The sequence below is a fragment of the Aotus nancymaae genome, unplaced genomic scaffold (genome assembly GCF_030222135.1).
Source record: "Aotus nancymaae isolate 86718 unplaced genomic scaffold, 86718_ANA_hifiasm-v0.15.2.pri h1tg000004l, whole genome shotgun sequence".
Taxonomy (NCBI): Eukaryota; Metazoa; Chordata; class Mammalia; order Primates; family Aotidae; genus Aotus; species Aotus nancymaae.
In genome coordinates, this window is record NW_026988415.1 from 38,880,914 (window position 1) to 38,893,724 (window position 12,811).

A 12,811-nucleotide genomic window follows, 5' to 3' on the forward strand; every position below is an offset into this window, starting at 1 on the left:
ACAGAATCCACAAGAACTCTTTTTAATAGTTATAGGCTACACAGGAAGGCTGGGCTACACTTGAACAAAATGTCATCATGGATCTTGTATTATAAAGGAAAAACTACGAGGCAAGATAGGAGAAAAGGCAGACTGTTGTGGATTCCAATAGAGTAAAAGAAACTAAAGAAATGTTTGACAAATGAGCCAGGGCTATGACAGTGAAACAAAGAAAATTGGGGACAACTTAAAATGTCAACTTTAAAATAATTTAGTGGTACATAATTTTTGTACATTTTTAAAAGAATGTGATATTTTGTTACATGCACAGAAGGTGGAATGATCATGTCAGGCTATTTATGATATTAATCACCTCCAGTATTATCATTCCTGTGTGTTAGGAACATTTGAAGTACTCTCTTCTAGCTATTTTGAAGTATATAATATATTGTTGTTATCTATAGTCACCCTACTCTGCATTAGAACATTAGAACTTATTCCTTCTATCTAACTGTATGTTTCTACTCATTAACCAACTTCTCTTTGTCCCTTTCCCCTGATACATCTTTCCCAGCCTCCAGTAACTACCATTCTACTCTCTACCTCCATAAGATCCACATTTTTTACCTCCCACATGTGAGAGAGCACATGTGATTTGTGTTTCTGTGCCTGGCTTATTTCACTTAACGTAATGTCCTCCAGTTCCATCCATGTTTCTGCAAATGACAGAATTTAATTCTTTGTATGGCCAAGTAGTATTTCATTGTGCGTATGTACCACATTTTCATTATCCACTCATCCATTAATGGACACAGATTGATTCCATGCCTTTGCTATTGTGAATACTACAGCAACAAACATGGGGTGCATGTGTCCCTTTGATATACCAATTTTCTTTTCTTTGAAATAAATACCCAGTAGTGGAGTTACTAGATTGTATGGTAGTTCTAGTTTTTTATTTTGGAGAAATCTCCATACTGTTTTCCATAATGGCTGCACTAATTTATATCCCTGCCAACAGTGTATAAGATTTCCCTTTGCTCTGCATCCTCACCAGCATCTGTTATTTTTAGTAACAGATGTTATAGTAATAATAGCCATTCTAAGTAGGGTAAAATGCTATCTCATTGTGGTTTTGAAAGAATAATTGGCATATAGAGGAAGGGGTGAAAAAAGTAAATAAAATATAATACAAACACACATACTTTTTCTAGAGGCTTTAAAAGGAAAATAGCTGAATTAGAATATAGATCAGGATGCAAGGATATATAACTAGACTTTAAGCAATTTGGTAGAAGGAGAAAAAACAACCACTTACAATGCCAAGTTACATACAGACCACAGGGAGGCCCAACCTGGACAGATAAGTAAGCATGTTGCTATGCATATGAAGGCAAACACATGTGGTATAAACATAGAATATTAGATAAGGAAAGGGTAATAAAAACTATGTGAGTGGAAAAATAAAACTTTTTAAATATAAAATGTGTTGATAAGGTTAGAGGCCTTACAGAAGGTTTGACAGAAATGATACAATTTTGGCCACAGTATAGAAATTAGGTAATGCAATTTTGGAGGTCTTCAGTTATCCACAAACTGATGAAACATTTTGTCTGAATGAAATGTAAAATTGAGGTTTGCATAAAAAGTATGGTTACTTACTATAATGAGATTTGTAAGATTCAAAAGAATATGTTTTTGAAAGGATATAAATCTCTGTATGAGCCATTATATAATAGTAATTTAATTTTATGTACTAACTTAAGCAGGTAAACCAGAATTATCTACCACTTGATTATCCACATTTAGGAGAAAGAGTGCCAATAAAATGTAGATATTGCTATTTCAAAAATATTTTTTCATAGATTGAAAGCCCACAGGAATACTTTTCAAAATCACTTCAAAAAGACCAAAAATACATGCAGTGGATCAAAAATAATTTAGCGACCAAACAAAATCTAATTTATCCATGGCTATATGACAAAGTAAAGAGGCTTGGGGAGATAGGGGGACAAGGAGAGCATATTTTAAAAAAAGAATTTTTTTTTTTTTGGAGACGGAGTTTCGCTCTCGTTACTCAGGCTGGAGTGCAATGGCGTGATCTCGGCTCACCACAACCTCCGCCTCCTGGGTTCAGGCAATTCTCCTGCCTCAGCCTCCTGAGTAGCTGGGATTACAGGCACGCGCCACCATGTCCAGCTAATTTTTTGTATTTTTAGTAGAGACGGGGTTTCACCATGTTGACCAGGATGGTCTCGATCTCTTGGCCTCATGATCCACCCGCCTCGGCCTCCCAAAGTGCTGGGATTACAGGCGTGAGCCACCGCGCCCGGTCAAAAAAAGAATTTTTTAATGCTGGCCAAGAAAATAAAATAACTATTAATAATTTCAAGAATCACCTTGTAAGACATTCCTAAATTAATACTAAAAGGTTTTTAAAGACATCAAAATCAGGAAGGAAGCTACAGAATCAGTGGGGCCACTTTATGATCTAATCAAGTGTAAAAGAATGCTAGCAGAGAGACTCAGTGAGGTATTTTTGTATTTTTCTTTACAGAGGAAACCATTAAGGAGAATCTTGAATCCATATAAAATTTGAAGTAGCAGAGGCATTCAATCATAAACAGTTAAACAGGCAAGTTTTAGACCTGATGGTCAGATGCCACTTATTCAGATATTTTGAAGAAACTCAAGGGTGAAATGGTGTTATAACAGTTTCAAATCACAAACTATTGCCATAAACAAAACTAGAAGATTTTCAAGATAACTAATATCCACCAACAAAAACCTGGACCAGAAAAAAACGTCCTTTGGGGATTCTCTTCCATAATTAGCCACCCAATTAAATAAACGGCATAAACATAATATGTTGAGGAGCAAGAAGCAACCTGGCATCTATGTTTTAGATACTATGGAGGTCAAACATGTTGCCCTTGTCTTCCCAAAGTCCTCTACACTTGCCTTGAACACAGTGATACCCCTAACAGAATATATTCCTCTAAAAGAACTGACACTCCCGGATAAGATTTTAAGGAGTTTCAAAATATTTTGAAATATTAAAATAACCTTTATCAGGATGAGAAACATGGCCAGCTTTTTAGTCTTTGCAATTTTTTTTTTCTGTCAGGATTTCTCTAAAGATCAAAAACTTCCTACCTCTAGAAAAGAGTTTGTAATAAAGCAAAAATAATGGCCCCCCAAAAAAGAGTGATTTTGCCAACACAGGCTCTGAAATACTTCACAGATTTTGAAATTCAAATCTTTTTGGTAGTTCATTCCAGTATTAATTCATCAGAGAAATAGAGCAGCAAACTATCAGTATAATTACTTATTATAAATTTACGAAATAAACTCAACACTACTTCCAAAGAAGATAAAAGCATGTCGTTCACATTGATGTTTATATTTTTTTCCTTTATTGAAAAGTTGACCTTTAGAGGTATTTTCCATGAAACCAATTCTTGTAATTCTGCTTCCCATTTTGGCTATCAAAAATGCAGATTATTAGACAGCATCCTTCTTATAAATTTAAAAAATCATTTATCACAGATTTAACCATCTTCTAACTCTTCATATACCAACATTATATTTTTTTACATTGAGCTTTTATTTTGAGATCATTGGAGATTCACGTGCAGTTGTAACCAAAAATCAGAAATATTCCATATACAGTTTACCTGCTTTCCTTCAATGGTAGCGTCATGCAAAACTATGGTATACTATCACACTAGGATATTGACATTGATACAATCCACCTGCTAGTTGAAATTTCACCAAGCTTATTTGTACCATTTTGTTACCAAAAAGATCACACATGTTGCCATTTTATAACCACATCCACTTCTCTCACATACCCTTAACCTCCAGCAACCACTAAAATGTCCTCCACTTTTATAATTTTGTCATTTCAAGCATGTTTTATAAATGGAATCATACAGTATATAATATTTTGGATTGGCCTTTTTCATCCAGCGTAATTCCCTGGAGTTTAATCCACATTGTCATGTGTATCAGTAGTTTATTTTTTATTGCTGAATACTATTCCATGGTATGGATGTACCACCATTTAACTGTTTACTTGGTAACAGACATCTGAGTTGTTTCTAATTTGGAGCTATTAGGATAAAGCTGCTATGAACATTTGTATGCAGGTTTTTGTGTGAACAAAAAAATTTCATTTTTCTGGGATAACTGCCCAGACTGAAATTTCCAATTTGTCTAGTAATTTATTGTTTGGGTTTCTAACAAACTGCCAAATCATTTTTCAAAATGGGTGTACCATTTTATATTTTCAACAGCAATTTATCAATAATCCAGTTTCTCTGTGTCCTTGCCAGCAACTGATGCTTCACAACTTTTTATTTTAATTTTTATTTATTTGTATTTAACTTATTTTATTTTACTTTTTAACTGTTAAGTGTGTAGTGATAGCTCATTTTTGTTTTAATTCATTTTCATAATAGCTAGGTATGTTGAACATTTTTTAAAGTGCTTATTTGATATCCATATAGCCTATTAGGTGAAATGTCTATTAATGTCTTTTGCTCATTTTCTAATTAAGTTGTTTGTTTTTTACTGTTGAATTTTGAGAACTCTTCATATATTCTAGATACTAGTCATTTGTCAGATATAGTTTGTGAATATTTCTTCCAAGTCTATGTAGCTTGTCTTTTATCCTCTTAATAGGCTCTTTCAAAGAGCAAAGTTTTTTAAATGAATGAGGTCCAATTGGTCAATTTTTGATTTTCTAGATTGTACTTTTAATCTGAAATATAAGAACTCTTTTCCTACCCCTTGATCCTGAAAATTTTCTACTGTTTTTCCCTTAAAGTTTAATAGTTTTATGTTTTGCATTTAGACCATAATCCATTTTCAGGTAATTATTTTCTTTTTTCAAATACAAAATGTTTTACAAATTTGCATGTTATCCTTGTGCAGGTGCCATGCTAATTTTCTCTGTATCATTCCAAATTTAGCAAATGTACTGCAAACTGAGCACCATTTTGATGCATTTTTTTAATAAGGTGTGAGGTTAAGTCAAGATTTTTTATTTTTGTCTATGGGAGACAATTGCTCCACCATCATTTATTGAAAAGTATATTCTTCCTCCAATGAACTGCTTTTACACTTTTGTCAAAAATATGTTGGATACATTTTTGTGCATTTATTTTTAGATTCCATATTCTCTTCCATTAATCCACACATCTGTTACTCAACCAATATGACACTGTCTTGATTGCTGTACATATTACATAATAATTCTTAATATAGGATCGAATGATTTCTTCCACTTTATTCTTTTCAAGATTATTTAAGCTATTCTAGGGACTATGTCTTTCTATATAATTTTTAGAATAAGTTTATCTACATTGTAAAATTTTTGTTTCAATTTTAATAGAGATTGCATTAAATCTACAGATCAATCATAGAGGACTGACATTTTTATTATATTGAGTCTTTCAATTCATTAACATACCATACTACACAATGTGGTATGTTGTATCTCTTTCTTCTGACCTCCATGGTTTCAGATGAAAAATCTTCAAGTAAGTGTTCCCCTATAAGTAAGGTATGACTTCTTTATGGTCCATTTGAACATACTTTTGGCCTTCAATTTTTAGGTGTTTAATTGTAATGTGCCTTAGCATGGATTTGGGGGGGTGGAGTTTATACTATTTGTGGTTTTCTCAGCTTCTTTAATCTGTAGATGTATGCCTTTTGTCAAGTTTGGGAAATTTGGGGCCATTATTTGTTTTAATTTTTATTTTTAAATTTTTTCTCCTTCTGGAACTCAAGGAGCCACTGTATTTATAAGTGGTATGGTTTTCATAATTGCCCACAGGTCCATGTACCTCTATTCAGTTTTTCTCAACTTCTCTCTGTTGTTCAGGACATATTTATTTGTCCTCTAGGTCATTGTTTCTATCTTCTTTCATATCCACTCTTACAATTCATCCCATCCAGTAATTTTTAAATTTCAGTTATTGTATTTTTGTTTTATAATTTACATTTGGTTCTTTTTATAAACTTCTTTTTCATTGGTAATGCTTTTCCTTTTAAAATTTTGACAATAAGAGCCGTTTATGAAAAACCCACCACCAACATAATGCTAAATGGGCAAAAGTTTGAAGCATTCCCTTTGAAAACCTGCAAAGATAAAGATTCCCTCTTTCACCACTATTACTCAACATAGTATAGGAAATTCTGGCCAGGGCAATCAGGCAATAGAAAGAAATATAGGGTATTCAAATAGGAAGAGAGGAAGTCAAACCGTCTGTGTTTACAGACAGCATGATCCTATATCTAGAAAACCCCATTGTCTCATCCCAAAAGCTCCTTAAGCTGATAATCAACTTCAGCAAAGTCTCAGTATACAAAATCTATGTGCAAAAATCACAAGCATTCCTATATGCCAACAATTGACAAGTAGAGACCCAGATCATAAATGAACTCCCATTCACAGTTGTTACAAAGAGAATAAAATACCTACTAATACAGCTAACAAGGATGTGAAGGACTTCTTCAAGGACAACTACAAACGACTGCTCAAGAAAATAAGAGAGGGCACAAACAAATGAAAAAATATTCTATGCTCTTGGATAGGAATAATCAGTTTCATGAAAATGGCCACACTATTCGAAGTAATTTATAGATTCAATGCTATTCCCATTCAACTAATATTGATATTCTTCACAAAATTAGGAAAATAACTACTTTAAAATGCATATGGAACCAAAAAAGAGCCCCTAAGGCCAACACAATCCTAAGCAAAAAGAGCAAAGCTGGAGGCATCACACTACACAACTGTGATACTGAGTGTCAACTTAATTAGATTGAAGGATGCAAAGTGTTGATCCTGGGTGTGTCTGTGAGGGTGTTGCCAAAGGAGATTAACATTTGAGTCAGTGGGTTGGGAAATGCAGACCCACCCTTAATCTGGGTTGGCACCATCTAATCAGCTGCCAGTGCAGCTGGAATATAAAGCAGGCAGAAAAATGTGAAAAGATGATACTGGCCTAGCCTTCCAGCCCACATCTTTCAATGCTGGATGCTTCCTGCCTTTGAACATCAAACTCCAAATTCTTCAGTTTTGGGACTTGGACTGGCTCTCCTTGCTCCTCAGCTTGCAGATGGCCTATTGTGAGACCTTGTGATCATGTGAGTTAATACTTAATAAACTCCATATATATATATATATATATATATATCTTATTATTTGTTCTGTCTCTCTAGAGAACCCTGACAAATAGATTTTGGTATCAGGAGTGGTTCTAAAGGAAAGGAATATTAAGAATGAAGTTCTTTCATTGGTTTTGGAGTTTCTGGAGTTGGCTGCTTAGTATGATTAGACTAAAAAATGCTAAGGACCCTACTTCTAATAGCATGGAGAGCACTGATAGTCCTTGGCATGAATTGTTTAGAGAGTTATACAAAATAAATGTATTTTAAACTTCTGAGTCACTGCTTGAGAGAGGCAAGGAGTTTAGTGACTTTATACATAATACCTTTGACCATATGTGGGGAACCAAGTAACATAATGTAGCTTGGTTGTTCCTAAGTTCAGTGGACAAAGTGATGAAAGAAAATGATGAATTCAGGGATTCTAACTCATGACTTCAGAAGCAAATACTGAGCCACAAATCTGCTAAGACTGCCTTGAGTGAGAACCTTATCTCCTGTAGAGAAAAAGCTGAAAGTGTGGAAAACCAGACACAAGCTCTGATCATATGAGTGGCTGACCTGCAATGAAAGGTGCATGCACAGCCTTACCCGGTGTCTACTGTTAAAGTGACAGCATTGATTGGATAAGAATGATACCCTGCAACTTGGAATAGGGACTTGTGGGAGGACCCTGACGAAGCTGGGGACACTGAGTAGAGACACTGAGTTTGTAAACTCTGATGAAAATTTTTGCCAGAAGTAACAGCTTTCCCATCCCCAGTAGTGGCAACAACCCTTCCCCGATCCATGCTGCCATCAGCCTTGACACCTTTGAGGAGGTAAACCCTGTGCTGCCTGAGGCAACAATGATGGCCTCCCCTGAGGCAGTTGTCAGCCAAGAAAACATAGATTCTCCTCAGGAACTACCCCCAACACCCCTGCTTGCTTCCAGACCTATAACTAGACTAAAGTCCCAGTGGGCCTCTGGAGGTGAGGTTGAGAGTGTGACCCATGAGGAGGTGTGCTACACTCAAAAAGAACTGCTTGAGTTCTCTAATTTATAAAAACAGAAATCTGGAGAACAGGCATGGGAATGGATATTAAGGGTGTGGGATAACTGTGGAAGGAACATACAGTTGAATCAGGCTGAATTTATTGACTTGGGCTCACTAAGTAGGGACTCTGCATTTAATCTTGCAGCTTAGGGAGGTAAAAAAAGGTTCTAAAGGCTTATTTGCTTAATTAGCTGAAATATGGATTAAAAGATGGCCCACTGTGAGTGAAATACCTGATCTTCCTTGGTTTAATGTAGAGGAATGGATCCAAAGGCTTAGGGAGATTAGGATGGTGGAATGGATTAGTCACTTTAGACCAACTCATCCCAGCTGGGAGGATCCAGAAGATATACCCTTAACTAATACCTTGTGAAATAGATTTGTGAGGGCAGCACCTGCATCTTTGAAGAGTCCTACAATTGCTCTTCTTTGTATGTCAGATCTAATAGTGGGAACTAAAGTCACTCAACTACAAAATATAAAAACAATGGAAATAGTTGGATCCCAAAGTGGCAGGGGCCAAGTGGCAGCACTCAACCATCAAAGGAAAGGTGATCATAGCTACTGTAATGAACAACAGAGGCAAAGCAGCAATTAGAATAGTCTGATTCATGTGAAGTGCTGGCATTGGCTAATTAATCATGGTGTTCCTAGAAGTGACATTGATAGGAAGCCTACTACATTTCTACTTAATTTATATAAGCAGAAAACTTCTATGTTGAATGGAAAAAAAAGACTAATTTGAAGTACAAAAACAGAGAATCATAGCACATCAATCAATTTCTGGACTTGAGCCAGTTTACAGACCCAGAACACCTTGAATGAAGGGGAGGCCGGATCACCTCAAGGAAGGACCCCAGTGCATTACTGACAATTTATGTAGTGAATTGTTCTCCCATTCTTCCCCAAGAAGACCTCCAGCCTTTTACCAGGGTAACTGTACTTTGGGGAAAGGAAAATGATCAAACATTTCAGGGACTACTGGTCACTGGCTTTGAGCTGACATTGATTCCAAGGGACACAAAACATCATCGTGGTCCTCCAGTTAAAGTAGGGTCTTATAGAGGTCAGGTAATTAATGGCGTTTTAGCTCAGGTCCAACTTACAATGGGTCCAGTGGGTCCCTGGACTTATCCTGTGGTCATTTCCCCAGTGCCAGAATGCATAATTGACATAGACATATTTAGCAGCTGGCAGAACCCCCAAATTGGCTCCCTGACTGGTAGGATGAGGGCTATTATGATAGGAAAGACCAAACGGAAACCATTAGAACTGCCTCTACCTAGAAAAATAGTAAATCAAAAACAATATCACATCCTTGGAGGGATTGCAAAGATTAGTGCCACCATCAAGGACCTGAAAGACACAGAGGTGGTGATTCCCACCACATGCCATTCAGCTCTCCCATGTGGCCTGTGCAGAAGACAGATAGATCTTGGAGAACTACAGTGGATTATCACAAGCTTAACCAAGTGGTGATTCTAATTGCAGCAGCTGTACCAGAAGTGTTTTCATTGCTTGAGCAAACTAACACAGCTCCTAGTACCTGGTATGCAGCCATTGACTTGGCAAATGCCTTTTCCCCCATTCCTGTCCATAAGGCCCACCAGAAGCAATTTGCCTTCAGCTGGCAAGGCCAGCAATATACCTTTACTGTCCTACTTCAGGGTTATATCAACTTTACAGTTTTGTGCCATAATCTTATTCATAGAGAACTTGATCGCTTTTCGCTTCTGCAAGATATCACACTGGTCCATTACATTGATGACATTATACTGATTGGATCCAGTGAGTAAGAAGTAGCAAACATACTGGACTTATTGAAGAGATATTTGCAGCCAGAGGATGGGAAATAAATTTGACTGAAATTCAGGGACCTTCTGCCTCAGTAAGATTTCTAGGGGTCCTGTGGTGTGGGGCCTGTCAAGATATTCCTTCTAAGGTGAAGGATAAGTTGCTACATTTGGCCTCTCCTTCAACCAAGAAAGAGCCATGATGCCTAGTGGGCCTATTTGGATTTTGGAGGCAACACATTCCTCATTCAGGTGTGTTACTCGGGCCCATTTATTGAGTGACCCGAAAGGCTGCCGGTTTTGCAGGTCCAAGCTGCTGTGTAATATTCTCTGCCACTGGGCTATATGACCCAGCAGATCCCAAGGTGCTTGAGGTGTCAGTGGCAGATAGGGATGCTGCTGGGACCTGTTGGCAAGCCCACATAGGTGAATCACAGCAGAGGCCTCTAGGATTTTGGAGTAAGGCCCTGCCATCTTCTGCAGATAACTACTCTTCTTTTGAAAGACAGCTCTTGGCCTGTTACAGGGCTTTGGTGTAAACTGAATGTTTGATTATGAGTTATCAAGTCACTATGTGACCTGAAATGCCTATCATAAACTGGGTCTTTTCTGATCCATCTCATCATAAAGTGGGTCATGCACAGCAGCCTTCTATCACCAAATGGTAGTGGTATATATGTGATCGGGTTCTACCAGGTCCTGAAGGCACAAGTAAATTACATGAGGAAGTGGCTCAAATGCTATGGTCTCTACTTCCGCCACCCTGCCTTCTCTTTCCCAGCCTGCACTGATGGCCTCATAGGGAGTACGCTATGATCAGTTGACAGAGGAAGAGAAGACTAGGGCCTGCTTCACAGCCATCTGTGAAGCAGCATATGCAGGCACCACCTGAAATTAGACAGCTGCAGCACTATATTCCCTTTCTAGGACAATCCTGAAGGATATCAGTGAAGGGAAATCTTCCCAGTGGGCAGAACTTCAGGGAGTGCACCTAGTTATACACTTTGCATGGAAGGATAAATGGCCAGATGTGCGATTACATACTGATTTATGGGCTGTAGCCAATGGTTTGGATGATCAGAGACTTGAAAAAAAGCATGATCGGAAAATTGGTGACAAAGAAATTTGGGGAGGAGGTATGTGTATGAACCTCTCTGAGTAGTCAAAAACTGAAGATATTTGTATGCCATGTGAATGCTCACCAACAGGTAACCTCAGCAGAGGAGTATTTTAATAGTCAAATGGATAGAATGACCCATTCTGTGGACACCATTCAGCCTCTTTTCCCAGTTACCTCTGTCATCGCCCAATGGGTCCATAAATAAAGTGGCCATGGTGACAGAGATGGAGGTAACACATGGGCTCAGCAACATGGACTTCCACTCACCAAGACCAACCTCGCTATGGCCACTGCTGAGTGCCCAATTTGCTAGTAGCAGAGACCAACACTGAGCCCTCAATATGGCACCATTGCTTGGAATAATCAGCTAGTTACCTGGTGGCAGGTTGATTATATTGGACCTCTCATGTTATGGGTAGAGGATTGTCCTCACTGGAATAGATACTTACTCCAGATATGGATTTGCCTATCCTGCATGCAATGCTTCTGCCAAGACTATCATCCATGGACTCACAGAATGCCTTATCCATCATCATGGTATTCCACACAGCATTGCCACTGACCAAGGCACTCACTTTACAGATAAAGAAGTGTGGCAGTGGGCTCATTCTCATGAAATTCACTGGTTTTATCATGTTCACCAACAACCTGAAGCAGCTGGATTGATACAATAGTGAAATGGCCTTTTGAAGTCACAATTACAAGGCCACCTAGGTGACAATACTTTGCATGGCTTTGGCAAAGTTCTCCAGAAGGCCATGTATGCTCTGAATCAGCATCCAATATATGATACCTTTTCTCCCATAGCCAGGATTCACTGATCCAGGAATCAAGGGGTGGAAGTGGAAGTGGCTCCACTCGCCATCCTTCCTGGTGATCGCCTAGAAAAATTTTTGCTTCCTGTTCCCACGACATTATGTTCTGCTGGCCTAATGGTCTTAGTTCCAGAGGGAGGAACACTGCCACCAAGAGACACAACAATGATTCCATTAAACCGGAATTCAAGATTGCCACCTGGACACCTTGGGCTACTTCTACCTTTAAGTCAACAGGCTAAGAAGGAAGTTGCAGTGTTGCTTGAGGTGATTGATTCAGACTATGAAAATGAAATCGGTCTACTACTCCACAACAGAGGTAAGGAAGAGTATGCATGGAATACAAGAGATCCATTAGGGCATCTCTTAGTATTACCATGCCCTGTGATTAAGGTCAATGGGGAACTACAATAGCCCAATCCAGGCAGGACTACAAATTGCCCAGTCCCTTTAAGAATGAAGATTTGGTTCATTACAAACAAAAAAACAAGAACTGCTGAGGTGCTTACTGAAAGCAAAGGGAATACAGAATGGGTAGTAGAAGAAGTCATCACTACCAGCTACGACCACATGATCAGCTACAGAAATGAGGACTCTAATTGTCATGAGCATTTCGTCTTTCTTTTGTTAAAAATATGTTTATGCATGTATACACTAGTACTAAGAAAATATCTTCATTTCATTTCCTTTCTTTTTTATCATGTGACATAAGATTTATTGACTTCACATCAGCATTTAAGTATTGTTAACTTTATGTAATAGTATTTGGGTTGGAGATTGGTGCATTTCTGGTTGTATGAAGGATAGTTGTATTATGTTAGGTGCAATTATGACCTTATTGTCTTTATTTGAAGATTATGTATACCTAAGGAGATGTGTGTGGATTCA

The 12,811-nt window shown here is 37.8% G+C and overlaps 1 non-coding gene and 1 pseudogene across 1 annotated transcript; one reads left to right on the plus strand and one right to left on the minus strand.

Moving 5' to 3' along the window:
* Positions 1–4,872: 4,872 nt before the first annotated feature.
* On the minus strand, positions 4,873–4,978 carry LOC135269252 (U6 spliceosomal RNA). Its single transcript, XR_010337582.1, has one exon. It is a non-coding gene; the product is annotated as a U6 spliceosomal RNA (small nuclear RNA).
* Positions 4,979–7,880: 2,902 nt separating this feature from the next.
* On the plus strand, positions 7,881–12,522 carry LOC135277790 (uncharacterized; annotated as a pseudogene).
* The last annotated feature ends 289 nt before the right edge of the window (positions 12,523–12,811 follow it).